The 20,513-nt window shown below is 41.3% G+C and overlaps 1 protein-coding gene across 1 annotated transcript in view; it reads right to left on the bottom strand.

Annotated features, from left to right (window-relative positions):
* LOC144975512 (uncharacterized) overlaps positions 1 to 19,711 on the bottom strand; it is a 38,048-nt gene extending 18,337 nt beyond the window's left edge. Inside the window, exons 1-2 of the mRNA XM_078919677.1 lie at positions 19,654 to 19,711; positions 7,070 to 7,140 (exon numbers count right to left, since the gene is read on the bottom strand). The gene's annotated coding sequence lies outside the window, so the exon portion shown is untranslated. The remainder of the gene's footprint in view (positions 1 to 7,069; positions 7,141 to 19,653) is intronic.
* Positions 19,712 to 20,513: the final 802 nt, after the last annotated feature.

A 20,513-nucleotide genomic window follows, 5' to 3' on the forward strand; every position in this document is an offset into this window, starting at 1 on the left:
GGGGGGTTGGTTTGAGGCGGACCGGTAGAGAGGGGGAATTAGAGAGAGAGGGGGGGGAAAGGGAGAAAGAGAGAGAGAGGGGGGGGGGGACAAAGAAAGAAAGAGAGAGAGAGAGAGAGAGAGAGAGAGAGAGAAAGGGGGGAGGGGAGGTGAGAGAGGGCGAGTAAACAGCCGAGTGATAGCTGGGTCTATATGTATATTAATGGATAGAAAAGGGGATGATTGGACACAATGAGAGATAGCTAGGAAGGTAGATGACTATGAATCGGTGGATAATCAGTAGATAGATAGCTAGCTAGCTAGCTAGATAGATAGATAGATAGATAGATAGATAGATAGATAGATAGATAGGTAGGTAGAGTTGTACTTTTAGTAATATGAACAGTAGTAGTAGTAGTAGTAGTAGTAGTAGTAGTAGTAGTAGTAGTAGTAGTAGTAGTAGTAGTAGTAGTGGTAGTAGTAGTAGTAGTAGTAGTAGTAGTAGTAGTAGTAGTAGTAGTAGTAGTAGTAGTAGTAGTAGTAGTAGTAGTAGTAGTAGTAGTAGAAGTAGAAGTAGTAGTAGTAGTAGTAGTAGAAGTAGTAGAAGTAGTAGTAGTCGCAGCAGCAGTAGTTGTAGTGGCAGAAGTGAGAGCAGCAGTGGTGATGAATATGGGTGACGTTGACATCTAGTGGTGGTCAATCCTGGTGTTGAGTCCGCGTGGAGTCAGCGTTCCCAACAACTTGGTACGTCGACGGGCGGAAGTGTCCGAATGGCAAAAACTGAGCACACACACACGCACACATTGTACATCGCAGTGGTCTGGCAGATTGAAGTGTCTGGCCACTGCTGTGTCTGCACAGTTCGATATGTCACGCAAGTGCTGCACGAATCTGTCACCCAGCCTCTTTCCGGTCTCACCAACGTAAGCAATCCCACACAGGGAGCACGTAATCGCATAGACTAGATTACGGTCAGTGCAAGTAAACGGCCGCCTGATGTCCCAAATCTTGTCTGGAAAGCTGACTCTGTCATACTCCCACAGGTGCCCACAAGTCTTGCATCGGGGTCGCATACACGATCTGGCTTTAGGTCCATCCCTAGGTATGGGTTCCAGGCGGCTTCTGACAAGGAGATCCCTCAGGTTACCATCCCGTCGATATGCTACCAACGGGGGTTCTGAGAAAACTCTGTGGGTGTCTTCGCCCGCCTGGAGGATCCCATAGTTCTGCAATAGGATGTTCCTCACTTGATCGGCATGGGGGTGATGCGTGAGGACTAAAATGGGACGCTGTGTCTCCTGCTTCCTGGCATTACGAGGCCTCATTGCTGCTTCTCTCGACAGGAGGCTGGCTTTCCGGACAGCCTTAAGCAAAACCCTTTCGGGATATTCCCGTGCCCTAAAAAAATCGAGCATGCTATCACGTTGAAGCGCAAATTCATCATCTTCCAGACAGAGTCTCCGCAAGCGGAGTATCTGACTGAATGGGATGGAGTCTTTGCACTTCACCGGATGGGATGACCGATAGAGCAGGTAGCTGTGACTGTCCGTTTCCTTGTAGTGTACAGTGGTCCGTACTCCCGTGCTGGTCAATACAGCCTTGATGTCCAAAAAGTTCACCTCAGAGGTTGAAATCTCATAAGTGTACTCTATGGACGGGTGGAAGGAGTCCATCGCTAGGATGAACCCTTTCAACTGGCTGTGGGTCAATGACGTAATGCCGAAACAGTCGTCAATGTACCTTTTGAACAGCTCGGGGGCAGGTCCGCTGTACTGATGGAAGAAGGTTTCCTCAAGGTAGCCCATGAAGAGGTTAGCATATGAGGGACCCATCTTGGTGCCCATCGCAACACCTGAGATCTGATGGAAAAATACATCATTGAACTCAAAAGTGTTGAGTGTGAGCACAAGTTCGGTGAGCCTCACAATGCTGTTGCTGGAAATCCCTGGTAATGGATGACGGTCAACGAAATGCCTGATGGCACGCCGTCCGTCAGGATGCGGTATGGATGTGTACAGTGCCTTCACATCCATGGTGAAAATCAGCCGTGGACGTTCATCCTGGAATCGAATTTCGTCAATGACACCAAGAGCATGGTTAGTGTCCTTGATATACGATGGCAGGGTGGGAACTATACGTTGAAATACCGCATCGAGGAACTGCGATACCTTCTCAGTGGGGCACGAGATAGCCGACACAATCGGCCTTCCAGGTGGAGTGTCAGACAAATCCCGGATCTTGTGTATCTTAGGGAGCATGTAAAAACATGGATTACCTAGGTCGCTGGGGTCGTGTTTAAGGACCTCTGCTCTACTAGGTAATTCTCCCTGCGATACCAAAGACTGGATTGTCTGGTGGACTCTGGTGTTGTTAGCAAGTGTTGGGTCCGAAGTCACTTTCTCATAAAATGTCTAGTCACTCAATAGCCTGTGGCCCTCAGCTCTATAGAGCTCAGCGTCCCAAACAACTACGGCCCCTCCTTTATCAGCCGCTTTGATCACTATATCACGACGTGATCTAAGTGAACGTACGGCAGCCCATTCAAGACGGGTGAGGTTAGACCTCTTGATAGGTGTGGGTCGTAGTGCCTCTATCTGTCTAAGACAAGTCTGGATAAACAGGTCGAGTGTAGGGACTTGCCAGGACTAGGAGTCCAGTTTCTTTTACGTCGTGAGAAAGCGGCAAACGGATCCTCAGGGTCACGGTCATAGTCATGGTCACGTTCATCATCTTTGAAGTAATACTTCAAGCGTAAAATACGCATGAAGCGACGTACATCCGACTCAATGCGGGACTGGTCGGACGTTCTTCGCAGTGGGATGAACTTGAGACCTTTCCTTAAGACCGATTCCTCTGCACTGCTCAACTGGATGGTCGGGGGGACAGAAACCACCAGCCGGTGGTTGTTGTGGTTCCTACTGGGGGGGATAGCTCCAACATTATCCATCACGTGGGTGGGTCCGCTGGTGGGTGGGGTGAATCGATCGCTTCCAGACTGGTCCCCGGCTGTTGGAGGGACTCCCAAACCACCATGCTTAAATTATGTCAAAACCAGTAAATTAGATGCTCTCTTTCCAAACAGAATTACACATCTTGACTATAACCTCCCTTCTCATTCGGCAACACTCCCATCGGTGGATTCACCCATTGAACCTTCCTCTGACCCCACTGCTCTTAATGGCACCCATAACCAGCCAGTCACCATTGGTGGTTTGGGAGTCCCTCCAACAGCCGGGGACCAGTCTGGAAGCGATCAATTCACCCCACCCACCAGCGGACCCACCCACGTGATGGATAATGTTGGAGCTATCCCCCCCAGTAAGAACCACAACAACCACCGGCTGGTGGTTTCTGTCCCCCCGACCATCCAGTTGAGCAGTGCAGAGGAATCGGTCTTAAGGAAAGGTCTCAAGTTCATCCCACTGCGAAGAACGTCCGACCAGTCCCGCATTGAGTCGGATGTACGTCGCTTCATGCGTATTTTACGCTTGAAGTATCACTTCAAAGATGATGAACGTGACCATGACTATGACCGTGACCCTGAGGATCCGTTTGCCGCTTTATCACGACGTAAAAGAAACTGGACTCCTAGTCCTGGCAAGTCCCCTACACTCGACCTGTTTATCCAGACTTGTCTTAGACAGATAGAGGCACTACGACCCACACCTATCAAGAGGTCTAACCTCACCCGTCTTGAATGGGCTGCCGTACGATCACTTAGATCACGTCGTGATATAGTGATCAAAGCGGCTGATAAAGGAGGGGCCGTAGTTGTTTGGGACGCTGAGCTCTATAGAGCTGAGGGCCACAGGCTATTGAGTTACCAGACATTTTATGAGAAAGTGACTTCGGACCCAACACTTGCTAACAACACCAGAGTCCACCAGACAATCCAGTCTTTGGTATCGCAGGGAGAATTACCTAGTAGAGCAGAGGTCCTTAAACACGACCCCAGCGACCTAGGTAATCCATGTTTTTACATGCTCCCTAAGATACACAAGATCCGGGAATTGTCTGACACTCCACCTGGAAGGCCGATTGTGTCGGCTATCTCGTGCCCCACTGAGAAGGTATCGTAGTTCCTCGATGCGGTATTTCAACGTATAGTTCCCACCCTGCCATCGTATATCAAGGACACTAACCATGCTCTTGGTGTCATTGACGAAATTCGATTCCAGGATGAACGTCCACGGCTGATTTTCACCATGGATGTGAAGGCACTGTACACATCCATACCGCATCCTGACGGACGGCGTGCCATCAGGCATTTCGTCGACCGTCATCCATTACCAGGGATTTCCAGCAACAGCATTGTGAGGCTCACCGAACTTGTGCTCACACTCAACACTTTTGAGTTCAATGATGTATTTTTCCATCAGATCTCAGGTGTTGCGATGGGCACCAAGATGGGTCCCTCATATGCTAACCTCTTCATGGGCTACCTTGAGGAAACCTTCTTCCATCAGTACAGCGGACCTGCCCCCGAGCTGTTCAAAAGGTACATTGACGACTGTTTCGGCATTACGTCATTGACCCACAGCCAGTTGAAAGGGTTCATCCTAGCGATGGACTCCTTCCACCCGTCCATAGAGTACACTTATGAGATTTCAACCTCTGAGGTGAACTTTTTGGACATCAAGGCTGTATTGACCAGCACGGGAGTACGGACCACTGTACACTACAAGGAAACGGACAGTCACAGCTACCTGCTCTATCGGTCATCCCATCCGGTGAAGTGCAAAGACTCCATCCCATTCAGTCAGATACTCCGCTTGCGGAGACTCTGTCTGGAAGATGATGAATTTGCGCTTCAACGTGATCGCATGCTCGATTTTTTTAGGGCACGGGAATATCCCTAAAGGTTTTTGCTTAAGGCTGTCCGGAAAGCCAGCCTCGTGTCGAGAGAAGCAGCAATGAGGCCTCGTAATGCCAGGAAGCAGGAGACACAGCGTCCCATTTTAGTCCTCACGCATCACCCCCATGCCGATCAAGTGAGGAACATCCTATTGCAGAACTATGGGATCCTCCAGGCGGGCGAAGACACCCACAGAGTTTTCTCAGAACCCCCGTTGGTAGCATATCGACGGGATCGTAACCTGAATGATCTCCTTGTCAGAAGCCGCCTGGAACCCATATCTAGGGATGGACCTAAAGCCAGATCGTGTATGCGACCCCGATGCAAGACTTGTGGGCACCTGTGGGAGTATGACAGAGTCAGCTTTCCAGACAAGATTTGGGACATCAGGCGGCCGTTTACTTGCACTGACCGTAATCTAGTCTATGCGATTACGTGCTCCCTGTGTGGGATTGCTTACGTTGGTGAGACCGGAAAGAGGCTGGGTGACAGATTCGTGCAGCACTTGCGTGACATATCGAACTGTGCAGACACAGCAGTGGCCAGACACTTCAATCTGCCAGACCACTGCGATGTACAATGTGTGCGTGTGTGTGTGCTCAGTTTTTGCCATTCGGACACTTCCGCCCGTCGACGTAGGGAAACTCACCTGATCAAGTTGTTGGGAACGCTGACTCCACGCGGACTCAACACCAGGATTGACCACCACTAGATGTCAACGTCACCCATATTCATCACCACTGCTGCTCTCACTTCTGCCACTACAACTACTGCTGCTGCGACTACTACTACTTCTACTACTTCTACTACTACTACTACTACTTCTACTTCTACTGCTACTACTACTACTACTACTACTACTACTACTACTACTACTACTACTACTACTACTACTACTACTACTACTACTACTACCACTACTACTACTACTACTACTACTACTACTACTACTACTACTACTACTACTACTACTACTACTACTACTACTACTACCACTACTACTACTACTACTACTACTACTACTACTACTACTACTACTACTACTACTACTACTACTACTACTACTACTACTGTTCATACTACTAAAAGTACAACTCTACCTACCTATCTATCTATCTACCTATCTATCTATCTATCTATCTATCTATCTATCTATCTATCTATCTATCTATCTATCTATCTAGCTAGCTAGCTAGCTAGCTATCTATCTACTGATTATCCACCGATTCATAGTCATCTACCTTCCTAGCTATCTCTCATTGTGTCCAATCATCCCCTTTTCTATCCATTAATATACATATAGACCCAGCTATCACTCGGCTGTCTACTCGCCCTCTCTCACCTCCCCTTCCCCCTTTCTCTCTCTCTCTCTCTCTCTCTCTCTCTCTCTCTCTCTCTCTCTCTCTCTCTCTCTCTCTCTCTTTCTTTCTTTGTCCCCCCCCCTTTTCTCTCTCTTTCTCCCTTTCCCCCCCCTCTCTCTCTATTCCCCCTCTCTACCTGTCCGCCTCAACCAACCCCCCCCTTTCTCTCTCTCTCTCTCTCTCTCTCTCTCTCTCTCTCTCTCCTCTCTCTCTCTCCTCCCTCTTTTCTGTCTATCTACCTATCTATCTGTCTATCCATCTATCTATTTATCGGTGTATTCCACTTTACTATTGCATCGTTCCTTCGCGAAGATTCGACCTTCGCTCATCCAACAAACCCACCCCCCCCCCACCTCCGCCGTGACCCTTTCACCTCGCCCCCTCCACCGCCCCCTACTGTTCCACTACAGCGTTCTACTACTACTACTACTACTACTACTACTACTACTACTACTACTACTACTACTACTGCTACTACTACTACTACTACTACTACTACTACTACTACTACTACTACTACTACTACTACTACTACTACTACTACTACCAATATGTCTTTTATCTTCCATTATAGTCTGGAAAGTTCTGTTCCCTGACGCTGACCTTTGCTTATCTATTAGATCACCCCCTGGGGCACCCTATCCTCTACCCACGCCACGCTAACATTTCATTCATACTGCAACCACCATTGAGTACAGACGATACTAGTTATTTTTCATTATATTTTATTTGTTTTCCACGTTTATTTGTGTATTGTGTGCTGACGAAGGGTTTGTACCCGAAACGTCCATTGTCTGTTTTGTTCCCATACGAAGCCTTTCCATTTTCACTCTTTCGTTAGTATTTTACGATACCGGCTTCAGGCAGCCCTTACCGTTTTCTAAGAAGCTGTACGGCAGTGAGGACGACCTCAGGACCACTGTGGGCTTCATTCACCAGACCGGACTGACCATGTGACGTGACGGGAACGAAGAAGAAGAAGAGGAAGATATGTACAAAATCTTACTTATTGCTCTTCTATTTAAGTAAGAAAAATCTATTTTTATGTTGGGTGGGTGGGTGGATGGGTGCGGGATTCTGGAACATTCTGCAAATGACTGGTAAAGATAGATAGAGAGAGAGAGAGAGAGAGAGAGGGAGAGAGAGAGAGAGAGAAATAGAGAGAGAGAGAGATAGAGAGAGAGAGAGAGAGCGAGAGAGAGAGAGAGAGTCAGTTTAAAATTAAATCAAATTTATTTCACAAAACACAATTTATTTGATTTCTCTGTAAAAAAACCCAAACGATTTCCATTCCCATAAATCAATAACCAATAATTTCAGGGTAGGAAAGCGTGCAATCCAAATTGCTAACAACATCAGCATGGCAAAAATTGGCTAATTTTTATAAATGGTTCGAAAATAAATCATTGGTTTTGGAAAAATATTAGAAAATATGATTCTATTATATTATTACATCGATTTACAGAGGGACGAGGTTAATTCACTCAATCCTACAGATTGTTGCTGCTTTTCAAAATTGGAGAAAAAAATAATAAATGTGTTAAAAACGAGCATGTGCACAGATAATTTTATTCAACTACCATTAACATGTAAAAGCTAAAAACTTTTGCCTTGAAAATACGCCTATAATTTGTCTCAAAAAATTGTAATAAATAGGCATGGGGTAAAAGTAACCCGGTAAACAACGGATGTAGTCGGGGTGAGGGTTGAGTGAGTTAATGTCACCGAGTTAGTACAGTTGGACTTTGGACTTTTTTAGTTTAAAAATTGGAAAAACAAAAACAAAACTAAAAATTAAAAATAAAACACGTCCCTCAAATATCGATCGATATAAATGCCCCTCATCTTAGCAAATTACTTTCAAACCTGGGACTTAAGGAAGCCTTCACGAAGTCCCAGGTTTGAGCGTTTTTGCTAAGATGATGGTAATTTAACCCTCTCCTTACTAGACATTTTCAAGATTTTCCCCAAAAGTTCACAGCCAACTAACATAAAAATAGATTTTTTATCACTCAGATATACTAGCAGTAAGTTCTTGCCATACATAATTTCTTAAGCATAACATGCTCTACAACACTCTGTTCATTTTTTTTTTAATGTTGTGATGTACAAAGGAAATTTGAATAAGAAAAATGTTAGTTGTATCGTAACGAATGTGACGATTTTCCTATAGTTGGTGAGGAGAGGGTTAAATCGATCGATATTTGAAGGACGAGATGCCTGGCTAATTTTTTTATTGCCTGTCTTTCCAAATTAGAGAAGTTTACTAACTAGAGGATATTTCCTTCTCCCCCTCCCCCTGTAAATCGATATAATATGAAAGAATCATATTTTCTCATTTTTACCTAAACCATTGATTGAGACAATTTTGTTTACATTTAAGATTATCATATTTTATATAGAGTCGTGATCACAATGACATTATTTGTATATTTATCTGATTTTGAAAAGACAAACACAGCATGATTCAAATCTATTATCGATTTAATAAGACTCTTCAAACCCCTCGTTAGATTTAATGACAAATCAGTTACAAATTGATTACCTGTAAGTTCTCTCATACTTTGAAAAGCCTATTGACGTATCGGCCAGAAATCTTGAAATGCTACATTAGATAATTTTACACTTAAAACGATGTTATTTGTAGAGTTAAAATTATATTTAAACGTAAAACACATACCCTTGTGAAGATTATATGTATTAACATTGTCCCAACTATTGGGAGTCTCTCTGTGGTGTAATGTTAGCATGTCTTACCGATAATCAGAAGGTCTGAGGTTCGATCCCAACTCGAGGAAAACTGATTTTTTTGGGATGTTTCTTTTTTCTTGTACTTTTTTTTTTTTTTTGCTTTGTCTGGCACCTTTCATACACACTTGTTCAGTTCTTTAATTCAGGATGGTTGTAGGGTTACGATAACCCTCAAATCAAATCATATCGCTCTATAACAGCATTGTCATATTTACATTTCGTAGATTTTAGTTCTGTCTTAATCGGCTATGTGGTCTTGTGGTATGACACTCGCCTTCGGATCAAAAGATCCTGGAATCGAGTCCCCTTTGAGAGATGCATAGTTGAGTCCTTGCAAAAGGCTCTTTAATTTACTCAAATTAGCTCGCCGTACTCAGGTGTATAATGTACCTGGCCGTTAACAGCATTGTCTCTATCGAGGGAAAAATACAATATCGCCTAACAGGCGTCAGTCAAATCTCGTCCTAAATGATCAGTGTTGCTGTTAGCTAGTAAACCCTTGTAACACGCTTTGAGAACGATTAGGAGATAATGCGAAATATAAATACTCAGGTACATTATATTATGTTTACAGCGACAAAACCCCGTATGATTGCAAAACCCGATGTTACAGGAGAGCCAAAAAACTGTTCACATTTTACTTCAACTTTATACAATAACTATGCGGAGAATTGATTCAAATTTGGTATCAATCGAAAATGTTTTTTTGTTTATTCTATCACTATTGATGTATAAAAATAAATAAATATAGACCTGGATACTCGAAAATCTGAATTTAATGTTATACTATGTTTTGTTAATGCATTGGAATTGATTTGGAGTGGTGCAAACACTGTATGTCACTTTATACGGGGTTTTGTTTTTGCATCATGACGCATGTAATAACGTATCTCACATTATACGGGGTTGTCATTGCACCATGACGCATGTTTTACCGTATCTCACATTATACGGGGTTTTGTTGTTGCACCATGACGCATGTAATAACGTATCTCACATTACACGGGGTTTTGTCGTTGCATCATGACGCATGTAATAACGTATCTCACATTATACGGGGTTTTGTCATTGCACCATGACGCATGTTTTACCGTATCTCACATTATACGGGGTTTTGTCGTTGCATCATGACGCATGTAATAACGTATCTCACATTATACGGGGTTTTGTCGTTGTATCATGACGCATGTTTTACCGTATCTCACATTATACGGGGTTTTGTCGTTGCACCATGACGCATGTTTTAGCGTATCTCACTCACATTATACGGGGTTTTGTTGTTGCACCATGACGCATGTTTTACCGTATCTCACATTATACGGGGTTTTGTCGTTGCATCATGACGCATGTTTTACCGTATCTCACATTATACGGGGTTTTGTCGTTGCACCATGACGCATGTTTTAGCGTATCTCACATTATACGTGATTTTGCCGTTGCATCATGACGCATGTTATACCGTACCTCGGTGTTTGACATATAAATTTATGGATTGGGAACTGAGTGTTACATCGGGTCTTTCAATTTTATTTACCAAGCATTTTTAAAGAACACCGGATAATGATTCGGCATGAAGTAACATTATAAGAAACATCCGACATTTTGGAACGATGTAAAAGTATAAGAAACATCCAACATTTTGAAACGATTTCAGAGTATAAGAAACATCCAACATTTTGCAACGATGTAAAAGTATAAGAAACATCCAACATTTTGGAACTATTTCAAAGTATAAGAAACATCCAACATTTTGGAACGATGTAAAAGTATAAGAAACATCCGACATTTTGGAACGATTTCAAAGTATAAGAAACATCCAACATTTTGGAACGATGTAAAAGTATAAGAAACATCCGACATTTTGGAACGATTTCAAAGTATAAAAAACATTCAAAGTATAAGAAACATCCGACATTTTGGAACGATTTTCTCCTTAGTCAAGATATTCACTATCATTCCTCATAAAGAAAAAAGGAAGGAATTCAAAACGAACCAAACAAACAAATAAAAAATGAAATAAAGAGAGAAATAAATCCCGAATAAGAAAAAGAAGAAGAAAATAGAAGAAAAAGTAGGAGAAGAAGAAGAAAAAAAAGTGGGGGAGGAAGAGGAGGAGAAAGAAAAACAAGAAGAAGAAGACGGAGGAGGAGGATGAGGAGGAACAGAATTAGAGGAATGAGGAGAAATAACAGGAGGATCAGGAAGATGGAGATTAAGTAGTAGTAATAATAATAATAATAATAATAATAATAATAATAATAGTAGTAGTAGTAGTAGTAGTAGTAGTAGTAGTAGTAGTAGTAGTAGTAGTAGTAGTAGTAGTAGTAGAAGTAGTAGTAATAGTAGTAGTAGTAGTAGTAGTAGTAGTAGTAGTAGTAGTAGTAGTTTAGTAGTAGTAGTAGTAGTAGTAGTAGTAGTAGTAGTAGTAGTATTAGTAGTAGTACTAGTAGTAGTAGTAATAGTAGTAGTAGTAGTAGTAGTAGTAGTAGTAGTAGTAGTAGTAGTAGTTTGTAGTAGTAGTATAGTAGTAGTAGTAGTAGTAGTAGTAGTATGTAGTAGTAGTAGTAGTAGTAGTAGTAGTACTCGTAGTAGTAGTAATAGTAGTAGTAGTAGTAGTAGTAGTAGTAGTAGTAGTAGTAGTAGTAGTAGTAGTAGTAGTAGTAGTACTAGTAGTAGTAGTAGTAGTAGTAGTATATATACTAGATAGTAGTAGTAGTAGTAGTAGTAGTAGTAGTAGTAGTAGTAGTAGTAGTAGTAGTAGTAGTAGTTGTAGTAGTTGAATAAAAAGAAGATGACAAAGGAGGAGGAGGAAGAGGAGGAGCACGAGCTTGAAGAAGAAGAAGAAGTAGTAGTAGTAGTAGTAGTAGTAGTAGTAGTAGTAGTAGTAGTAGTAGTAGTAGTAGTAGTAGTAATAGTAGTAGTAGTAGTAGTAGTAGTAGTAGTAGTAGTAGTAGTAGTAGTTGTAGTAGTAGTAGTAGTAGTAGTAGTAGTAGTAGTAGTAGTAGTAGTACTAGTAGTAGTAGTAATAGTAGTAGTAGTAGTAGTAGTAGTAGTAGTAGTAGTAGTAGTAGTAGTACTATATAGTAGTAGTAGTAGTATACTACACTATACTATAGTAGTAGTAGTAAGTAGTAGTAGTAGTAGTAGTAGTAGATAGTAGTAGTAGTTGTAGTAGTTGAAGAAAAAGAAGATGACAAAGGAGGAGGAGGAAGAGGAGGAGCACGAGCTTGAAGAAGAAGAAGAAGTAGTAGTAGTAGTAGTAGTAGTAGTAGTAGTAGTAGTAGTAGTAGTATAGTAGTAAAGCAGTAGTAGTAGTAGTAGTAGTAGTAGTAGTAGTAGTAGTAGTAGTAGTAGTAGTAGTAGTAGTAGTAGTAGTAGTAGTAGTAGTAGTAGTAGTAGTAGTAGTGGTAGTTGTTATGAGAATACTCTCAAACCAACGCAAAATATTGTTCATAAGAACAATGTTTAATCAAGCCCTAATTGCGTACGGTTATCAGACCTGACAATATCTATACGTTGGCATTAACTCATTTTCAATCTGGATGACTTTTGGCAGACTTTGTAAGGAACCTCCTCAAAAATATTGGTCGATTTAATTAGATATCTGCCGTGTTCTGGAAAGTTCTGGAAATACACGTATTTAAAAATTAAGACAAAAAACTCATTCTTTACATTTTGATCAAATTAAATGACTCTCATCTTGGCAAAAACTCTCAAACCTGGGACTTCGCGAAGAATTCGTTACACAGATATTTCACAAGTTAGAGATGGTCTCACGCTGACAGCAACACTGAATATCTGAATGTGAATCTGAATCTGAATGTTACTCGAAGTCGACTCAATTCTGAGTATTTGTATCCGAAAGCGGAGAGAGTTATTGAATGTGACAGCCATTGTTGGTGTTTGCGCTGAAGAATTTTGATTATCTTTGCTTACAGGTGTCTAAATCTGTTGTGTTCACACATGACACGGGAAGAGCGTTCCAGTCTTTGACGGTGAGCGGGGTGCAAATGAATATTTGAAGTTGGCTGAGTTTGTAGATTGGTGTTTTAGTGTTTTTCAATGGGTTTTTCTTTAAATGCGTAATTTGTTGTTGTCTAGGTGTTCTGGTGATGTAGGACGTGACATGACGCCTATGAGGTGATACTACATTTTCTTCCCAACAGAAACAACGATGTAACAGGCTATGTAACTCATTTTATGTCTGATTACGTTTTGAAGTAAACATACCTATCCATATTCTCAACGTTGAGCTGCCACATCGGGACCGGAACCTAAGACTTGTAGATCAAGATCTGAGCGCTATACAATAAGGTCACTTAGCCGAATACACATAAATTAAATGATTTAATTGCAATAGATAGAATGAAGTTGATGTCACTCGGGTGTTTGTTATTGTTTGTTATTGTTTTTTGCCTTCCACGCTTATGAGTAATTCTCACTTAACTGCATTATCCAGACTATAAAATTTTCAGCAGTCGTGACGTCACTTCCCTTGTAATTACGCATTGTAACTTAGCAACTGGTTCTAAACTATCGGAACAATGACGGACGCCCTTATGAAATACTTCTCCGACGAGTGTAAAATCTGATAATGTTTTGACTTTTATACATTCTGATCACATAACAAATGAAAAAGTTCTAGTCATCATTAAGAATAAAAATTTGCGATTTTCTTTGTTTACAACCAAGCTGCTCATTGCTGGGCGGACGTGACATTAGACTGTTGAATCCAATTGGATTCAGTAGTGTGATGTCACGCCCCCCGGCAACGGCGGTCATCTTGGTTCTAAACTAAGAAAATAATTACCTTTTATTCTTCATGCTGGCTAGAACTTTTCTTAATATGCCTTGTGATCAGAATGTGATCAGATTTAAATTTTTTTCCTCTGAATACGCTTTTATGCTCGCCGGGGAAATATTTCATAAGGGCGTCCGCCATTGTTCCGATAGTTTAGAGTCAGTGACGTTGCGACTGTTGAAGAGTATTGGCGCCATTCAGTTCTTTGTTATTGTTTTTAGCCTGCCATTTTTATGAGTAGTTCTCACTAAATTCTGTCAATCAGAGTAGAAACGTTAAAGTTTACACATAGTTTTGTGTGTCGGCACTTTGTATCCGACTGGCGGATGTTGTGGGTATTTTGCCGAAACGCATGGCATTAATAATTAGACCATGATTTGGCGTGCTGTGTTGGTATCTGGTCCTTGGGCTATTTGTTTTCATGGTGCGTGTAAGAAAATAAAAACAACACACCTTACACACTCTCAAAAGCAAACAGCCTAAACTATCACCGAATTTCGCCGCAAAAAAATGTATCTTTGTAGACACAGCCAATCTTGATATGATAACCGCCTTTACGGAGTCATTGCCAAAACTTGCAAACCAGGAAAGCGCTAATAAAGCTACTTCAATATGTGGATTGTAAAATGAATTTAAAAGCTTTAAAAAAAATTAAAAAGAACCTAATGCTATACAAGGAAGTTTCAGGATCAAAACCCTTCTTTAGCCATTGATATAAAAAGTTGAAAATTGAATACATTACGTTTGAATACGTATAGGCTCAGACGAGATTAGACGCGCTAAGACTTTTCAGCCGTCTATCTGGGTTTATGAACACAACACAAAATAATGGAGAGGTAAAAAAGTAGTCCTTCAGAGCCTTTAGATCCATGGGGCCCGAGTAGAGCCGCGATTTCCCGTGAGATTTTAGTTGCCGACTTACATGGATAAATACCATTGCAAGTTGCCGACACCTGCTTGGTATTCACGAATACTTATAAACAAAAGAAAAAATGAGGCAAAAAAAAATAATCTCAAAATCAAATTTTCCACTGAATTGTTCAGAGCTTGCATTTTGAAAATTAATTTGTGCTACATGGATCAGCGGACAACTTATTTTCTTGAACAAAACTGAAAAACTGAATTATTTGACAACCAAACGTAACTTTTACCATAAATTTGACTCCAGTCGACGAGAACAAACACGGGGTCTGTACTATTCAAGCACAACACCGGATCTAGAATATTCAAACACTAAGAAGTACTCACACACCGAATCAGGTTGCCGGATACCAAAGTACCTTGAACCAGAGGGGGAGGTCACGAGATAAGAAAGGTCAATCTTTTTTTCCCAACCGTCCTCACCTCGATTTATGTCAGATTGGCGTTTGATATTCCATCGAGGAGACCAAAATGCTGTAAAAAAATTTTCTTCATGTTTAATGGTGATGTTGGATTTCTATGAAATAATTAAAGTAGCCAACGCTCTTTAAGGGTGTTTTTACTAAATAATTACGAAGTTATTATAATCTTTTGGAATGTTATTCCCTTCAAATATAAAAATATATTGTTCTTTTTACTAAAATAATTATGGCCGGATCAAATGTATTCATTAATACTATAGATCCTGGATGCAAGCGTGCCCATCGTTATGTTATAGCCTGACACTGGAATCCAAAAGGACTGGAAGTTTGACGTCATTATTTGGTCAGTATCACCGTAGCCATCTTTATGTTATAGCCTGACACTGGAATCCAAAAGGACTGGAAGTTTGACATCATTATTTGGTCAGTATCACCGTATCCATCATTATGTGATAGCCTGATACTGAAATCCAAAAGGACCGGCAGTTTGACGTCATTATTTGTTTTTTGCACCGCCTAGTGAGTTGTCGTTAGTAGAGCTCATGGAAACAAGTTAGTTCATTGGTTGAACTATTGAATACAACTCACGATTTGTTTTCTTTTGTGGCAAAAGACTGGCATTTTGACGTCATTTTGTGGTCAGTGTCAGGCTATAACTTTACGAAGGCCACGATGAAAGCGATCCTACGATCCGCTGGTTGTACTCAGTTGAATCGGGATTCATCCACCGGGTCTTTATACCGCTAGTCATCGTTAGTCAAGTTAGTCTTTTTCTGCTGAAACCAGTAGATGTGTATCGTTGTGTATTTCTTAGTTCTGTGGCAAGTTGTTGTAGAATTTTGTTGAAAAATTACAGAGTTGGCACTGGTGTAAGATCAAGATCTTAAAAAGTGTGTATGAAACAATGCAAGACAAAACAGGAAAAAAAAACCCCAAAAATCCCCAAAGCATTCTAAACAATCAGACTTCCCCGACTTGGGATAGAACCCCAGAGCTCCTGATTACGAGTCAGACGTGCTGTCATTACACCACATGTGTTATTCGATAGTTGAGACGATTCGAATACATAAATTCCAGGATGTGAGAGTGAACTCTCGTTTGCATCACACAACACAACCATTGAACAATCTTGTGCATCACACAACACAACCGTTGAACGCTCGTTTGCATCACACAACACAACCATTGAACGCTCGTTTGCATCACACAACACAACCGTTGAACGCTCGTTTGCATCACACAACACAACCATTGAACAATCTTGTGCATCACACAACACAACCATTGAACGCTCGTTTGCATCACACAACACAACCATTGAACAATCTTGTGCATCACACAACACAACCGTTGAACGCTCGTTTGCATCACACAACACAACCGTTGAACGCTCGTTTGCATCACACAACACAACCATTGAACTCTCGTTTGCATCACACAACACAACCATTGAACAATCTTGTGCATCACACAACACAACCATTGAACAATCTTGTGCATCACACAACACAACCGTTGAACGCTCGTTTGCATCACACAACACAACCGTTGAACGCTCGTTTGCATCACACAACACAACCATTGAACGCTCGTTTGCATCACACAACACAACCGTTGAACGCTCGTTTGCATCACACAACACAACCATTGAACAATCTTGTGCATCACACAACACAACCATTGAACGCTCGTTTGCATCACACAACACAACCGTTGAACGCTCGTTTGCATCACACAACACAACCGTTGAACGCTCGTTTGCATCACACAACACAACCGTTGAACGCTCGTTTGCATCACACAACACAACCATTGAACGCTCGTTTGCATCACACAACACAACCATTGAACGCTCGTTTGCATCACACAACACAACCATTGAACGCTCGTTTGCATCACACAACACAACCGTTGAACGCTCGTTTGCATCACACAACCAAACCATTGAACAATCTTGGTCACATCACACAACACAACCATTGAAGCCGACTTGCATCACACAACACAACCGTGAACGCTCGTTTGCATCACACAACACAACGTTGAACGCTCGTTGCATCACAAACACAACCGTTGACGCTCGTTTGCATAGACAACACACCATTGACGCTCGTTTGCATCAAAACAACAACCATTGAACAATCCTTGATTCCACAACACAACCGTTGAACGCTCTTTGCATCACAAACACAACCGTTGAAACGTCTTGCATCACACTACAAAACGTTGAACGCTCGTTTTTGCTATCACACAACACAACCTGAAAATCTGTGCATCACTACTATCAACCATTGAGAACTCGTTTGCAATTCACAAACACAAACCATTGAACGTCGTTTGCATCACACAAACAAACCATTGAACGCTCGTTAAGCTTTCACACAACACAACATGAACGCTCGTTTGCATCACGCAACACACCATTGATATCATAGTTGGCATCACACAACACCCATTGAACAACTCTGTGCATCACACAACACAACCATTGAACGCTCGTTTGCATCACACAACACAACCATTGAACGCTCGTTTGCATCACACAACACAACCATTGAACGCTCGTTTGCATCACACAACACAACCATTGAACAATCTTGTGCATCACACAACACAACCGTTGAACGCTCGTTTGCATCACACAACACAACCATTGAACGCTCGTTTGCATCACACAACACAACCATTGAACGCTCGTTTGCATCACACAACACAGCCATTGAACACTCGTTTGCATCACACAACACAACCATTGAACTCTTGTGTGCATCACAGAACACTTCGCGACGTCCCAGGTTTGAGGGTCATTTAAATCAATCGATATTTCAAGGACGATTTTTAGGCCAATTTTTTAAATATGGGGGTTTTCAAGAGTGCGGCAGTATATCTGTTTGACATCTCCATGTTGTTTTCCCTCTTCCTACCTGATTAAGTTTGTTTGAATTTAGATATCTCATCAAACAAGATGTCTGAAGTTAACAGGAATCACCCATAGTGTCCAAGTGAGCAAATTGGGGATTAATAATCTTGCAAAAGGAAAAATATCGAAAGTGCCTGAAGCGGAGCTAAAAATGGGACCTTCAGGTTCACAGGGCTGTGCCTTAACCACTCTCCCACTTCGTCCCCCCCCCCCCCAACCTTCCCCATTGTGCCAGACACTGCAAGAAAAAAAAATACTAGAAGAAAAAAAGCCCCCCAAAATCTGCATGTTTCGACTTGTGATCGTACCTCTGACCTCTTGGTTAACGGTAATCAAACCACCGTGAGGTCTGAGGTTCCATCCCCAGTCATGACACGAACCTCTGATCTCTAGAATACAGGTAATCAGACACTGAGGAGGTCGGAGGGTCCATCCCCAGTTAAGACACGCAGCTCTGGCCTCCAGAATTCAGGTAATCAGACAAATTATGGGGAGGTTAAAAAAAGTCTGACTGCAAGGCCATTAGACCAACGTGAACATATCTGCAGGTCTGATAACCGGACGCATTTCTTGGCCTAGTTTAACATTGTTTTAATGGACAATATTTTGCGTCTTTATTTGAAAAATTCCCATTACAACAATGAGCCCATAATGACTTGGGTTATCATACCTGCAAGTAAGTAGATGTTGCATTAGACCCATGGGACCGGAGTTTATTTATTCCAGTTTTTACAGGGTGAAATGGTCAATAACAATTGCTTGGTACCCTGAGGATACGTAGCTAGTCTATCGCAAAGTACTTTTCTCTAGATCGAACAGGCCCAGAAACACAATAACTACTGGGTGGACAGGAAAATCCCGGCTCGGCTTCACCCAGTCATCGATCACATTCCCTTTGCGTGTGAAGTGAGTGCTCCACATAGGGTTGCCAGGTTGCCAGACGAGGCAAAGACCAGATTTCAATTGCAAAAATGCCAAACAAAAGGCCAAATTTTTAGTATACTATATAATGATGTTTTTGACAAAATGCAGCAAGAGAGAGAGAGAGAGAGAGAGAGAGAGAGAGAGAGAGAGAGAGAGAGAGAGAGAGAGAGACTTCAGTTTCAAAAGAAATCTGTGTACTTGGAGGGTTTCCATTTTCTCTCCTTTTTATATTATGATTATTTTTGTTGTTGCTGTTGTATAAGAATGCCTAAAGTAGTAAGCTTCGCAGTCCAAATGGCTGAGAATTGTGTGATTCAGTCATAGTAGATAAGTATGCCTACAACGTGTATAAAAAGGCTAAATTATGAATTAAAAGGCCAAAAAATCCACTTAAATGCCAAAAGGCTAGGCGTTCTTAGAAAAGGCCCAGGACATTTCTAAAAGGCCAAAACTGTAGAATCCGGCCTCGAAATGGCTAACCTGGCAATCCTGGCTCCACCCCACTTGAGCTGTCGAGACCATAGGATTCTTTCATTTCTTTATATTTATGAAAAGAGTTATTTTTATCCTGCCCAACAACACTACGAGCCTGCAAGTATATTGTGCTAATGCACAATAAAAATATAACGAGTTTAATAAATACAAAGGTTTGAAAGCATATGTCTATTCCACCCCTCCATGTAAGATTATTAGATATTTCGCATAGTAGCAGTACCTACTTCGTTTCGCCATACAGTTTTCTCCATCTGCTTGAATGACAAATTTGACCCAAAAAAGAAATAAGTTGGATTTGTATTCATGCGAACCAAAAGATTATTTATAATTATCTACCAATCAGCTGTCTTTTGCACCAATAATATGTGCGAAAATATTCTGCAACAGTTGAACACATTTTCTATCCAACGCACTCAAAGCATTATTTAACAATTAAGTTCACATTAATTTACTACGAAACCATAGGGTTTTCCAATGGGAGGGCTGAAATAATAATCCATTTGTTGTCTCAAACAAAATCAAATTTCTATGTCGTCATTACACTATCATGTTATCTATGTCAAAAACTGTTTTCAGTTCACAACCGGTCAAAATCAGAGTGTCGTGCATATATTTTCCTTGTTCGTGTTTGTTTACAACTGTTTGTTCACTATGTGTGTAGTTTTACATCTATCTTATACTCTTTTTAAAAAATAAAATTCAACACATTTTAGCATTTCTGGTCAGAAATTCGTCCTTTCGAAAATCGATCGATCACAACGACACTCGCGTGCCAAGAACTCTCAAACCTGAGACTTCGTTGAAAAATTTCATATAAGTCCCATGTTTGATAGATTTTGACACAAAGAGAGGGGTATTAAATCAACCGACATTTGTACAATTTTCTGGCCAAAATTTTTTAAAAATGATTTTGTTGTTAATGTTTTTTGTGTTTTTTGTGTTTTTTTTTTGGGTTTGTTTTGTGTTTTTTGTTGAGTTTTGTTTTGCATTTTTTTAAACCTTATCATAGTAGGACGACAGATAGTGAAACCTTATCTATTCCACCATGGTATAAAAGAGACGCCAGTTGGACGTTACGGTGGTT

The sequence above is a fragment of the Berghia stephanieae genome, chromosome 6, assembly GCF_034508935.2.
Source record: "Berghia stephanieae isolate SIO BIC M18660-M18661 chromosome 6, UCSD_Bste_1.3, whole genome shotgun sequence".
NCBI lineage: Eukaryota > Metazoa > Mollusca > Gastropoda > Nudibranchia > Aeolidiidae > Berghia > Berghia stephanieae.